General features: G+C 38.4%; 1 protein-coding gene across 4 annotated transcripts in view; it reads left to right on the top strand.

Moving 5' to 3' along the window:
• The window catches only part of LOC121044718 (sperm-associated acrosin inhibitor-like), a 116,605-nt gene that overhangs the window by 30,160 nt on the left and 74,306 nt on the right, over positions 1 to 12,139 (top strand). For 2 of the 4 annotated variants that reach the window (XR_005797444.1, XR_005797443.1), the window contains exon 2: positions 9,801 to 9,927. The exons of 1 other annotated variant lie outside the window; for it this stretch is intronic. The gene's annotated coding sequence lies outside the window, so the exon portion shown is untranslated. Of the gene's footprint in view, positions 1 to 9,800; positions 9,928 to 10,667; positions 11,735 to 12,139 lie in introns of those variants that run through there. One more of the 4 variants, XR_005797445.1, reaches the window with a different exon arrangement.

Raw genomic sequence — 12,139 nt, 5'->3', positions numbered from 1 at the left:
CCCCCCACCTCCCCTCTAGCAACCCTTAATTTGTTCTCTGTATTTAAGAGTCTCTTATGGTTTGCCTCCCTCTGTTTTTATTTTTCCTTCCCTTTCCCTGTGTTCATCTGTTGTGGTTATCCTTTTTTATTGCCATATCCATTCCTACATCCCTGGTCATGGCACCTACTATCATATTTAACACAAAGCATGTTAAAGAAATAATCGGGATTATACATGGAAACTCAAGTCTATCATGTGATTTCAATTATAATACTTGGATTGCATAGCAAGATAGGGACCCAGAGATCATGAAAAATCAAGAATTCCATATTGAACATTGTGTTATGACCAGGTGAAATGAGGCTTAGTTCATCCTGTTACTAAAATAAAGACATGAGGCTTACCTCTTAAGGAAGGATGTGTTATTCTAAAAGTATGATAAGTTCTCCGATTTCCCAGGAACACCAAGTTCTCTTAAGCACTTGTGGTTTGAATAATAAAGATGGACTATTTTAGAACAGATAATTCTTTCTACATTGTGACAAAGATTCAAGACTCCTTAACTTTCTCCCAAGGCCATGTGTGCAGTTCCTTGTCAAACTTAGTTTTTGCAAGAATCCTGCTCAGTCAGTTTAACCACAATTGCATTATACAAATACAATTATTTATAAACTAATTAACTAGAAAACAAAATTGTAAAATATTTGCCAGGACTTCTTAAAACGATTTTATTTTAAAATTGTAAGATACTGAGGGACACCTGGGTGATTCAGTCAGTTGAGCATTCAACTCTTGATTTTGGCTCAGGTCATGAACCCAGGGTCGTGGGATCAAGCCCCATGTCAGGCTCCTCATGGAGCATGGAGCCTGCTTGGGATTCTGTCTCTTCCTCTACCTCTCTCCCCCACTTGCTCTCTCTGTCTCTCTCTCCAGAATAAAAAAATAATAAGAAGAAACAAAATAAAATTGTAAGATATTTAAAGTGTACATTGTGATGATTGATGTACCTGTACATTGTGAAAGGATTTTCCCCATCTAGTTAATTAACACATCCATCATATATTTATCTTTGGTGTGTGTGTGTGTGACAGAGAGAACATTTAAATTCTACTCTCTTAGCAAATTTCAATTATACAATACACTGTTTTCAACTGTAGTCATCATGTTTTACATTAGAACCTCAGAACTTACCTTAGAGTCTCAACATCTTTTAGCTGAAATTTTGTTAGTATTATCGGCGGAATTTAAATCTGGGAAAACTGACTTCAGAGCTCACCAACGTAACCACTGTATTATTTAGCATTTTGGCTCACATAAAGGGTTCATTGAGGACAAGAATGATCTTACTTATCATTGCATCCTGGGCCCCTAACCCAGTGCCCAGCACCTGATGCCTCAACAAGTGCTGGCTGAGAGATTGTGAGCAAACAATTTTCTGAACATTCAAGGTGTCAGTGGGAAAGGCTGCCTTTTAATGGTCTGACTTTCTCATCTTCAGGGCCATCCAGTCAGAAGCAAGAGTTGAATGACAGTCTCTCAGGGATATGGAATAACATTCCTCTCTGAACAGAAAGTTGAATGATAAGACTTGTCTTTTTCAGGAGCTGAGATTCTGTGACTCTATGATTTCCCAATAGTCCTAAAAATGTGTTGTCCCAATGTCTTTCAGGAGAAAAATATATCCACCCATCTGTTAGGTGACCATCTCAGAATCCTCTAGGCAGAAGATAGTCATGGGGCTGCGGTTGCCTGGGGCAAGGGAGAGAACGTGGGAGAAAGGGATATCCGGTGTGAAGGCAAGGACAAAGGAAAAGAAGAGGCAAGTGCTGTGCTCGTGGGGCTGAAGTGACCAAGGACAGTGGGATGGAACGAAGACAGATGGTCTAGTAGGGCTAGCCAGGCCTCCTATACTTGCATTGTATTCAATCAAGAGAATTCATCTTGATTTCTAAATTGTCTCAGCGATCTGAGATGGTAAAAGCATGCTAGAAATATTTGCTGAGCTGTGAGAAGGCTTCATTTAGGAAAAGAAAGTTTAGGCTACTTAGGCTGCTAGTATGGATTTTAAAATATTTAAGCCCAGAAGAGCTTATTTAAACTCATGGCGTGACAAATGTTATGTTCTTGATATAATAATTGATGACAAGGACTTTCAGTGTTTTATAGGGGCAAAAGGAGTCAGGATTACCAAAATACTGCCCGTGTTCCTATAGCTCCCGGTGGTTTTCCAAGCATATTCTAATAATAAAGATGATGATGATGACGATGGTAACAATAATAACAGCAGCCACAATAACATATAATTTAACATTGTTAACATCGTTACATGTTCTGGGTACTTCCCTTCCCTTCCATGTGCTCTCTGTTAATCCTTAAAGTTTTTATTTAAATTCCAGTTAGCTAACATATAGCGTAGTATTAGTTGCAATATAGCATAGTATCAGGTGTGCAATATAGTTATTCAACCCACTTCCGTACAACACCCTGTGCTCATCACAAGTGCCCTCTTTAACCCCCGTCACCTATTTAACCCACCCCCCACCTACCTTCCCTCTGGCTACCATAAATTTGTTCTCTACAGTTAACAGTCTGTTTCTTGGTTTGCCTCTCTCTCTTCTTCTTCCCTTTACTTGTTTGTTTCTTAAATTCCACATATGAGTGAAATCATATGGTATTTGTCTTTCTCTGACTTATTTCACTTAGCATAATACTCTCTAGCTCCAACTATGTCATTGCAAATGGCATATTTCATTCTTTTTAATGGCCAAATTATATATATATATATATATATATATATATCTCTATATATATATATATCTATATATATATATATATATATATATAGTGATATATATATACACACCCACATCTTTTTTATCCACTCATCAGTCAATGGACACTTGGGCTGTTTCCATAATTTAGCTATTATAGATAATGCTTCTATAAACATCAGGGTGTATGTATCTCTTTGAATTAGTATTTTTGTAATCTTTGGGCTAAATACCTAGGAGTGCAATTGCTGGATCGTAGGTTAGTTCACTCCTACCAACAGTGCAAGAGGTTTCCCCTTTCTCCACATCCTCGCCAGTATCTGCTGTTTTCTTGTGTTGTTGATTTTAGCCATTCTGATAGGTATGAGGTAATAGCTGATTGTAATCACTTTGAGAAGTAAGTATTACTGGTTCCATCTTTCAATATATGCAAGAAGGGCTCCTTTCCCCTGGACCTCCAAGTTTTAGGGGGCTTCTCTCTGGATCTTCTCCAGCCATGCCTCTCCTCACAAGGCTAAGAGCTTGTAGGTCAAAGACATCTGCCCTGCAAACACTTGTAATCCCCTTCTAGACTATACCTTGGATCCCTGAACTCCTAAACTTTCTTTACAAACAGACTTGATCCTGCTTATAGGGCCTATGTAAATTTCTTCTTTAGGTCCATCCTCCCTAGTATGCACAGCCTTCACCCCAAGATGTGACCTAGGGATAACTGCCAGAGTTCAGGTAAAGATTGAACATGCAGGCTTTGGTGTGCAGGGCCATGTGCAGAAGCCTCTTCAAAACTGAGGTGGGAGAAGAGGAGACCTATTATAGGCCAAGAGAGGGACCAGTGCCCTTCTCTCATGCCGCTACATTCCAGCGAGGAGCCGAGAATTTTAAATTTCAACCTAGACTTTCACATTGCAGTGAAATTATATTTGCCAAGGTAGGAGGATAGAATTTTATTTAAATGTATGTTAGCTGTAAATTTTAAATATCTGAGCTAAGTAAATTGTAGACATATAGTACATGGACTTCTGTCTTAATTCTTGCCCTGAGCCCCCAAGTATTATACATGGGCCTGGCTATTACTACCATTTAAAAAATATGGTAGTCATTCTGAGGTAACAAGTGGCTGGTTTATGATCAGAAGCTGAAGTGGATTTGAGGCCAGCACTCTTTGATGTGAGTGCCAGTGCCCATCTCACCACACTGTGTTTCCTATCACATATGTCCTAACAGGATATATTATATATTATAACCACACTCAGTGAAGTGTGGTTACTTCTATTCCCATTTGTGCAAATTTGTGAGGACTTCTGACTCATAAAGCTGAAGTGAGTGGCCCAAAGTTCATAGTACAGTCAGTCCTTAATCCGTCTTTTGGCTGTCAGTCCAAGGGTAATGTATTTTGATGCCTATGTCATGTACTCCACTGTCTCTCACTGTTTGCTCAGAAAATCCTATTTATTTCACAAGACAGGTTCACCTATTCCTCTCACACTCTTCCGTCATCCCTTTTGTGTCATGTCAGCCTACATACATCCTAGGAAGGCAAAATAGCCATAGTTGAGATTTTTGGAACTCCTGACTAATTGCCAGAAATCCTCTGAGATCCCTTAATGTGGTTTACCTTTTAACTCTTGCAATCTTTTCAGGAACATGCTATTAACATTTCCTTTAAAAAAAGGAAACCCAAACAGACAAACGTTAAGTACGTTTTCCAAACTCATAGCTAGTAATTGATGAGCATATTACTAGAACCCTAGTCTGTGACTTCAAAGTACGCATTCTTCACTTCTATGCTAATTTATTCTTCTCTTTTTCTTACAAGGCACATCCTCAAAGAGAATTTAGAGTGTCATTTGCATTGCCTGCCCATTAGCTGAAAGTTTTTATTACCATGTATGAGAATTCTCTAAAGACTATTAATAATTTTCACACTGAATCAAAATGAAAAGGTTAGATCATATTCTTCATTCCCTGATGAATAAGTGAAGACATATGACATTTTATAATACTGGAATTCTTACTATGTATAAAGGGCTGTGTGTAGCCCTTTGCAAAAACTATGGCCCTTAAGAACATAGTCATTCAATGAGGTAGGTATAATAATTGTCGTCATCGTATAAATGAGTAAACAAGTCCAAAAAATTGAAGTGATATGTCTTAGTCACATAACAACAAAGGTGGGAACTAACAGAATTCTCTCCGACTCTGAAGCCAGTGCACTTGGACACGATGCTCCATTTACTCCATTTAATACTGGTTTGAATCTAAAATTCTTTAAATCTTAGACACTTAATTGGGTAAATACTCAGGTACATAAAAAAAAAAAAAAACACGGTGTGGCATATCAGATTTATCCCTGGTGATTCTAGATAGGTGATTCTAAATCATATCTTTAACACATTAAAAGATGTATAGTAGAGCTTTTAATTTTGTCATAAAAATTCATCCCAATTTTGAAATTACATAAAAGTAGTAATTCTACATCCCATGTTGTGAAATGACCATTTTCTTTGATCAAAACCAGTTTTGGTCAGGGAGAAATCTGATTTTTGCTTTGGTTCTTCATCTGTGCCAGCTGACATGGGGTTCCCATCAGTGCTTTGAATTGAACTAATGATCAGTTTAGACTCACTCAACAAGAAAGGTGATGCTCTACCTGCTCTTCTGGAGTAAGAATAGAGTACAATAAAAAGGACCTGAGACTAGGAAGGGGATCATAATAATGAGAATTTATTTATTAAATGACGCCAGGCCATATTCAGCACTCCATATATATGGAATGGGCAAATAAATGATATATTTTTACGTTCTTTAAATCTTATGTCAGTCATAAGTGACAAGCTGAGTCAGTGCTGATTTCTACCCAGCAAAGTAAGAATATTCTATTGACTCAAATAGGTTGAGAATTGACTCTTTTTTGACAAGAGCGGTTTTGCATCAAAGCAGAAGCTACATGGTGATCACTTGTCAGAGATCTCACAGGAAGCTTTCTTATAGTTGTGTTAGGTGAGCTTTATGGCCACTCCAATTCTGAGATTATGTGAGTCAATGATTTCTCAATGAAGAGTAAAAAATGCATTAAAACAAAAACAGACTTGTTTATCTTAAAGATGAAAAATTCTCAATTCCCTGGGGCACAGTTTCCAGGATCATAAAGGGCTATTGTTCTCATGCTGCTGAAAGCAGTAAGGTGGGAGTTGAGAAGTGACCTGCTATTACCAGCTTAGCCCATTTGAGACTTGCATCATATCGTCAGATGTGTCATCTCTGTTAAATGTTACTTCCCAGAACAGTGCCCTAGAACAGGCTTAAAACATTCAATGAATCATGGGAAAAGTTTCCTTGTGAAAGGATTACTAATAAAACCTAAGTTAATGCTAATTTACATTTGGGTGGTTCATCAACAATTCCTAGTGCTTTCACATGTATTATTTGGTTCACATATATGTCTGAGATGGATATTTCCATCTTCTTTATTTCATAGAGGAGGATAGTAGGTCTTAGCAAAGGTAGTAACTTGTCCAAGATCTCAGAACTAGTAAATGTTTAAAATAAGTCTTAAAGAAAGGTTCCTGGGATCAGGACTCATTTTTGCAAAAAAATGCATTTTCATGTGAGTCTGATGCAGTGATCAGCACCAACTGTCTTAGCCCTTTACCCAGGGTTCTCATCAACTGAAAGCTTGCCAGATCTGGTTCCAGACTGAGCAGAATCCATTCACTGATCTTGGTTAGCAAGGCTTACGCAAAAACCCACACTCTGCAGTGATGTATGGCTTTCTTGGGAGCCCCAAATTTTATGGTACAAGGAGACCTAATGGGAGAGTTAGCTGAATATCTATTGGGAATATACCTGTTCTCTGTTGGAAGCTTCTTATTCAAGTTTCCTAAGAAGAAGATCCCCAGCATCCTCACACTGAAAATGAGGATCCATGAGTATATCTTAAGAATCCATTTGTGCAGAAGCTGGGCTGTCTCTGATGCTTTAGGCACGATTGCTTTGTCTCCAAACATAGTTTAGAGGCCAAGTAGAGCTATCTGGATCAAGAACTAGAGATCTCCATTGCAGTCAGTATCAGAGGCCTACTTAGCTAGTGATGCCATCAACTTCACACCATTGTCCAAGGGAAGGGCAGCATTTGCACTTCTTATTATGCCAAATATTAGGAAGTAACCTTATCCTGAATCGAGTTTTCAACCAACCATTCTTTATTTATGCTGTTTGCTAACTGCTTCAAGGACCCTTGACTATTTGAAATGACAACTTCAAAGAACCATTCTATGGTAACAAGATCACTGGCAGCTCCTCTTGCCTTTGGAGTTCATGAGCTAGCAGGCATTCTCTACAACACCAATGGACATAGTACCCTTGGCCTGGAAAGAGAGTGCAGCAGAGAACTGACATTTATCTTCCTGTAAATGAATAAAAACAGCCAGAATCTATTCCAGATGGACTGGTCTGGGGACAGGGATTATGATATTGCCCAGGGATTTGAACTCTAGGGTCAAACAGAGCTCTTATCAATCATAACTCTGCCATTTCCTACTAGTGTTGGACCACATATCTGTCTTCATTAAACTTCATTTTTCTTAGGTGGGAAAAAAGCGGATTCATTCATTAACTTACTACTTTTTTTCCCCTGTAATACTCTAGAAATAAATTAGGTGCTAGATTTGCCATGGTAAATACTATGAACACCTCATTTATATTCACATAAATTTATTACTAGGGTTGTTTTGTGAATTAAACCGGATCATGATGTAAAGCAGTTAGTATAGGGCATGGTCCAAGGTTTTTTTCCACTAATATTAGTAAACTCAGAAGGTATAAAGAACTCTTAAAAATACTGAAAGGGTTCTTAATTACACTTTTTCTCTGTGGCTCCTAGGGATATATTTAGGACAAATGAGGGGGTAAATAGTATGGGAGTAAATCTGAGCTTGATAAAAATAAGAGGTTTTAATAAAGTTCCCCATTAGTGATGGCCTTCTCACTCAATAGGTCCAAGAAGCATGAATACCCATTAGGTATTCTGCAGAGGCAATTCCTCTATTGAGCGTAAGGATTATAGCCATAAGTGTCTTATATTTTTTAACTATAATAATAATTCTTACTGAGTTCATTATGTGTTATGATTATGTACCATACCATGAACATTGAAAGCATGTATTATCCATGAATTCCTCGAATCCCTACAAAAATTTGAAGTGGGTAAGCAGAATCCTAAGGTAACTAATGAGGAAGGGAAGATAAGCCAGAGAAATTCAAAACTTGCCCAAGTTCAAACAGGTATCTGGTGAAGGAGCCAGAAAATCTTGCTGTAGCCCCAAATAAGAAATAAATAAAAGAGAAATGTCTCTGAATTGAAGAGGGAGTAGAGGGTTCTCACTTGTTGTGCCTGCTTTCGTGCTGTTCAGGCAACCCGGAGAACTTCCCAGAGTTCCTTAGAATAACATTTAAAGACCATTTAAATGCTACTACCTACTTCAGATGAGACTTTTAAGAAAAAATAAGAATGATTTAGTAATAAAAACCGTACATGGTTACAACAACAGCTTCGTGTTCTGAAGTAATTATGAAAATAGATTATGATTTTTATTAAAGTTTTTATATAACAAAATTGGCAATGCTGTTAGTCTTCCAACAGTGACTTTTTGTTTAAAGGTTGCTGTGTAGGGGCACCTGGGTGGCTCAGTCACTTGAGCATCTGACTTCGGCTCAGGTCATGATCTTGTGGTCTGTGGGTTCGAGCCCCGCATTGGGCTCTGTGCTGACAGCTCAGAGCCTGGAGTCTACTTCTGATTCTGTGTCTCCCTCTCTCTGACCCTCCCCCGTTCATGCTCTCTCTCTCTCTCTCTCTCTCTCTCTCTCTCTCTGTCAAAAATAAATAAACATTAAAAAAAATTGTTTTAAAAAAGTTTGCTGTGTATGCTGGTTACTTCAAGAGATTATGGAGGAAAGAAAAAAAGAAAAAAATACATATTCTTATGGCATAATGGAGCAAAATGGAACACAAGATTATGTTTATGACATTACTGCCAACATGTGAAGCTGCATCAATGTGTATGGATAATGGATAAACTAACGAGAAGTTTCCTGAAAATTGTGGGTGACAGTTTTTGTTTTGGATTTCTATGGCGATTCTTATTTTATTTTGCAATAAATAATTATTAAAAAGCAATGTAATTGGCCTGTGATGTCCAGAAATCTCTGAATCACTCATTGAATATGTGATACTTTTAACCAGTGGTTTCTGTCACAAGATGCCCTTGATTCTGTGCTTTGTTCTTCATGGGAACTTTTAATGACAAAGTGGAAATGCTCAGGACAATTGAGTAAATGCCCTCCAGCCTGCATCCCTTTCTCTATGATTTGGGCCTGTATATGGGCTAGTTTCCTGGTCAGTTTAGGACTATTTTAGGAGAAGAGTAAGTCTCCATCCTTGAGGAAAATGTGTCAAAGTGACCTATAGATATTGGAGAAGGAAGGGAATGCCCTAGAGGCAAACTTATTACATTAATGCTTTTCACTTAGCAAATCTCAAATTCATGGCCAGTTTATACCCTAGAACAACTACTACTTCTCTCCTTATCTACCTTCTTATTTTTTCTCTATTTTGTATATCATACATACAAAAGAGTATATATAATACACATGTACAAGTTAAATAATAATAGCAACACAAATGCTCATATGTCTATCAGATAGTTTAAGAAATAGCACAAGCTCTGTCTTTGAAACCTTTTATGTGCCTCTTCCCTAACTCCCATTTTTTTGCTGCAGCTTAGGCTGCCTGGTCCCATCTACTGCACCCCCTTTTCCCTCTCCTCCTGCAAAGACCCTCATGCAACCACAGACTAGACACATTTCTTCAGCTGTGGAGGAATTACATTTGTTCTTCTGTTCTCTGCCCTTTGCTAAATAACACTGTTTTCTTTTGTTATTTTCAGGCAATCTAGAATTTAGTGTGGGACTCTCAGTGCCATTAGGATGTTGAACACATGGTCTTGAATATATTCAACCTAAGTTTGTTTTTATTTTTTTCTCTCACAGTTTAAAAATTACATATACATATCAGGCCGCCCACTATATGTCAAGCAGTGGAGAAACAAAGAAACAGGTATCAATATTGTTCTTTTTAAAGAATGGAATCTTGCCATTTGCAACGACACGGATGGAGGTAAGGAGTATAATGCTAGGTGAAATGAGTCAGTGAGAGAAAGACAAATACCGTGTGATTTCGCTCATATGTGGAATTTAAGAAACAAAACAAACAAGCAAAGGTAAAGAGAGAGAGAAAGGGAGAGAAACCAAGAACCAGACTCTTAACAATAGAGAACAAACTGGTGGTTGCCAGAAGGGAGGTGGGTGGGGTTTTGGGTGTAATAGGTGAAGGGGATTAAAAGGGCCCTTATCACGATGACCACGGAATGATGTGTAGTATGGTTGAATCACTATATTGTACACCTGAAACTAATATAACACTGTATGCTAACTCTACTGGAATTAAAATTTTAAAAAACTTAATTGAAAAAACCCAGATATCCATTTGAGACACAAGGATAACCAGGACCCAATTCTTTGCTCTCAGGGCGCTCCAAACCAGAAGACATATATTGTTTTCTTTTTTTTTTCCTCCTTTCTTTTCTTTTCTTTTCTTTTCTTTTCTTTTCTTTTCTTTTCTTTTCTTCTTTCTTTCTTTTTGTTTTAATCCTAAAATAAGCATACCTTCAAAAAACTCTTTCCAAGGTCCCTGATGGGAATATATTTTCATTGCATTGTGATCAAGCCACTCTGCTGCCTTCTGTGGCTGTAAAAGTGGTGGTCTGCTCTAACAGGAGATTTATAATGCTCTCTCAGGACTGGGTCAGACAGGGGTCAGGCAGGGGTGGGCTGGTGCTAGGGTGGAATTGGGGAGAAGACAATGAGAAGCTAGAACCTAAAATAGAACTACCCATTGTGCTTAGGGAACAAAGTTAGAATGACCACAGACTTTTGTTGTTATTGTTTTTCCAATCATTCATTTACTGTCTGCTAATTATGTGCCAGGCACAGCATTGTGTACCGGATGTAGACTCAGGCCATTCCATTCGGAACTGTTGCTGCCCCCATTTTGAAATGTCAGAACCGAAACTCGGGCTCAACCCGTAACTCAAGTTTACTCAGAAGCTGCAAGACTAGGTTTAATCCCAGGACTCTCTATCCCCAAAGCCCCACATCTCTCTCATTTTAAAATTTATTTAGGGTTTTTTTTGCCTTCAGTTTTTGGAATTTAAAGAATTGGAGATATAATTGACATATGACATTAATTTCAGATATACAACATAAATATTTGATAATATACATATTGCCAAATGATCGCTATCTTAGCCATTATATTACGAAGGCTTCACAAACAATTTCAGCTGACACAGAGGACATGTTCATGTCTCAAGAGCGTGGCAGCAAACAGATGGTGGTTCAGGCAATCCATGGACCTCATAGATAAACATGGAAGAACTGAAGCCCAGACAGCCCAAACCGAGGGCAACCAGCGATATGACCCACACAACACATGTCCACCAATATTGTTGGGTGTCTGCCACTGGGCTCCATTTCTGGAACAGGTAGGGTTGAGAGGAGGAGAGCAGCAAAGAGCATACCCCACTAGGGCAAGACCAGAGGGTTGGGCTACTGGGCAGGTGACAGGGCGGGGGCCTCAGGCTGAAGAAGCTGCCTTGGTCAGAACAGGGATCTTGGGCTTGTGGAACGAGATTCAGGAACAATGAGGTACAAGAAGAATGAAACCCAGAAGCCAGTCTTCTTCTTTGATGAGTCAGTCACCCAGGGCTGGGCTGGGCCACAGAGCCTATTTTTAAGCATTAAATGGCTCACCTCCCAGGAAATCAGCACCTGGGAGTCTGGCAACTGGAACGATCGGATAGTTTCCTGAGCTCTCTAGAGGCATCTTTCACAACTTCGGTAGTTCTCTTCCAGTGTTGAAACAGGTATTCACAAAAAGCTTAACTTTATATTGACTCAGAGTTCCTTTTCTTAAGAAATTCTGAAAAGTTTTCAGCATGTGTCCATGTGGATGTGTTTTGTTAAAGGAACGTTTTTATCGGTCTGGCTTCCACTTCCTTGATCTGTACTATTATTATTAATTAAAATTGCAAAGTCAATGCCTCAGCTTACCTTTGTTCTCTCAGAGAGACAGGAGTGACCTGTCCCAGAAGGACTGGGTATATTGGCTATAGTAATGCCTACATTGCTGAAGTATGGAGAATTTAAAATGAAACAGGGTGAGATTTCTTCGAATGTGAGTAGGCCTCAGTTCTAGAACAGGTTTTGGCCACATATTTGTTTTTATTTTATTTTATTTTATTTTATTTTATTTTATTTTATTTTATTTT

Source organism: Herpailurus yagouaroundi, unplaced genomic scaffold (genome assembly GCF_014898765.1).
Source record: "Herpailurus yagouaroundi ecotype Mexico unplaced genomic scaffold, PumYag 29, whole genome shotgun sequence".
Lineage (NCBI taxonomy): Eukaryota > Metazoa > Chordata > Mammalia > Carnivora > Felidae > Herpailurus > Herpailurus yagouaroundi.
The sequence above is the reverse complement of the archived record's forward strand: the minus strand, read 5'-3'. Positions and strand labels throughout refer to the sequence as shown.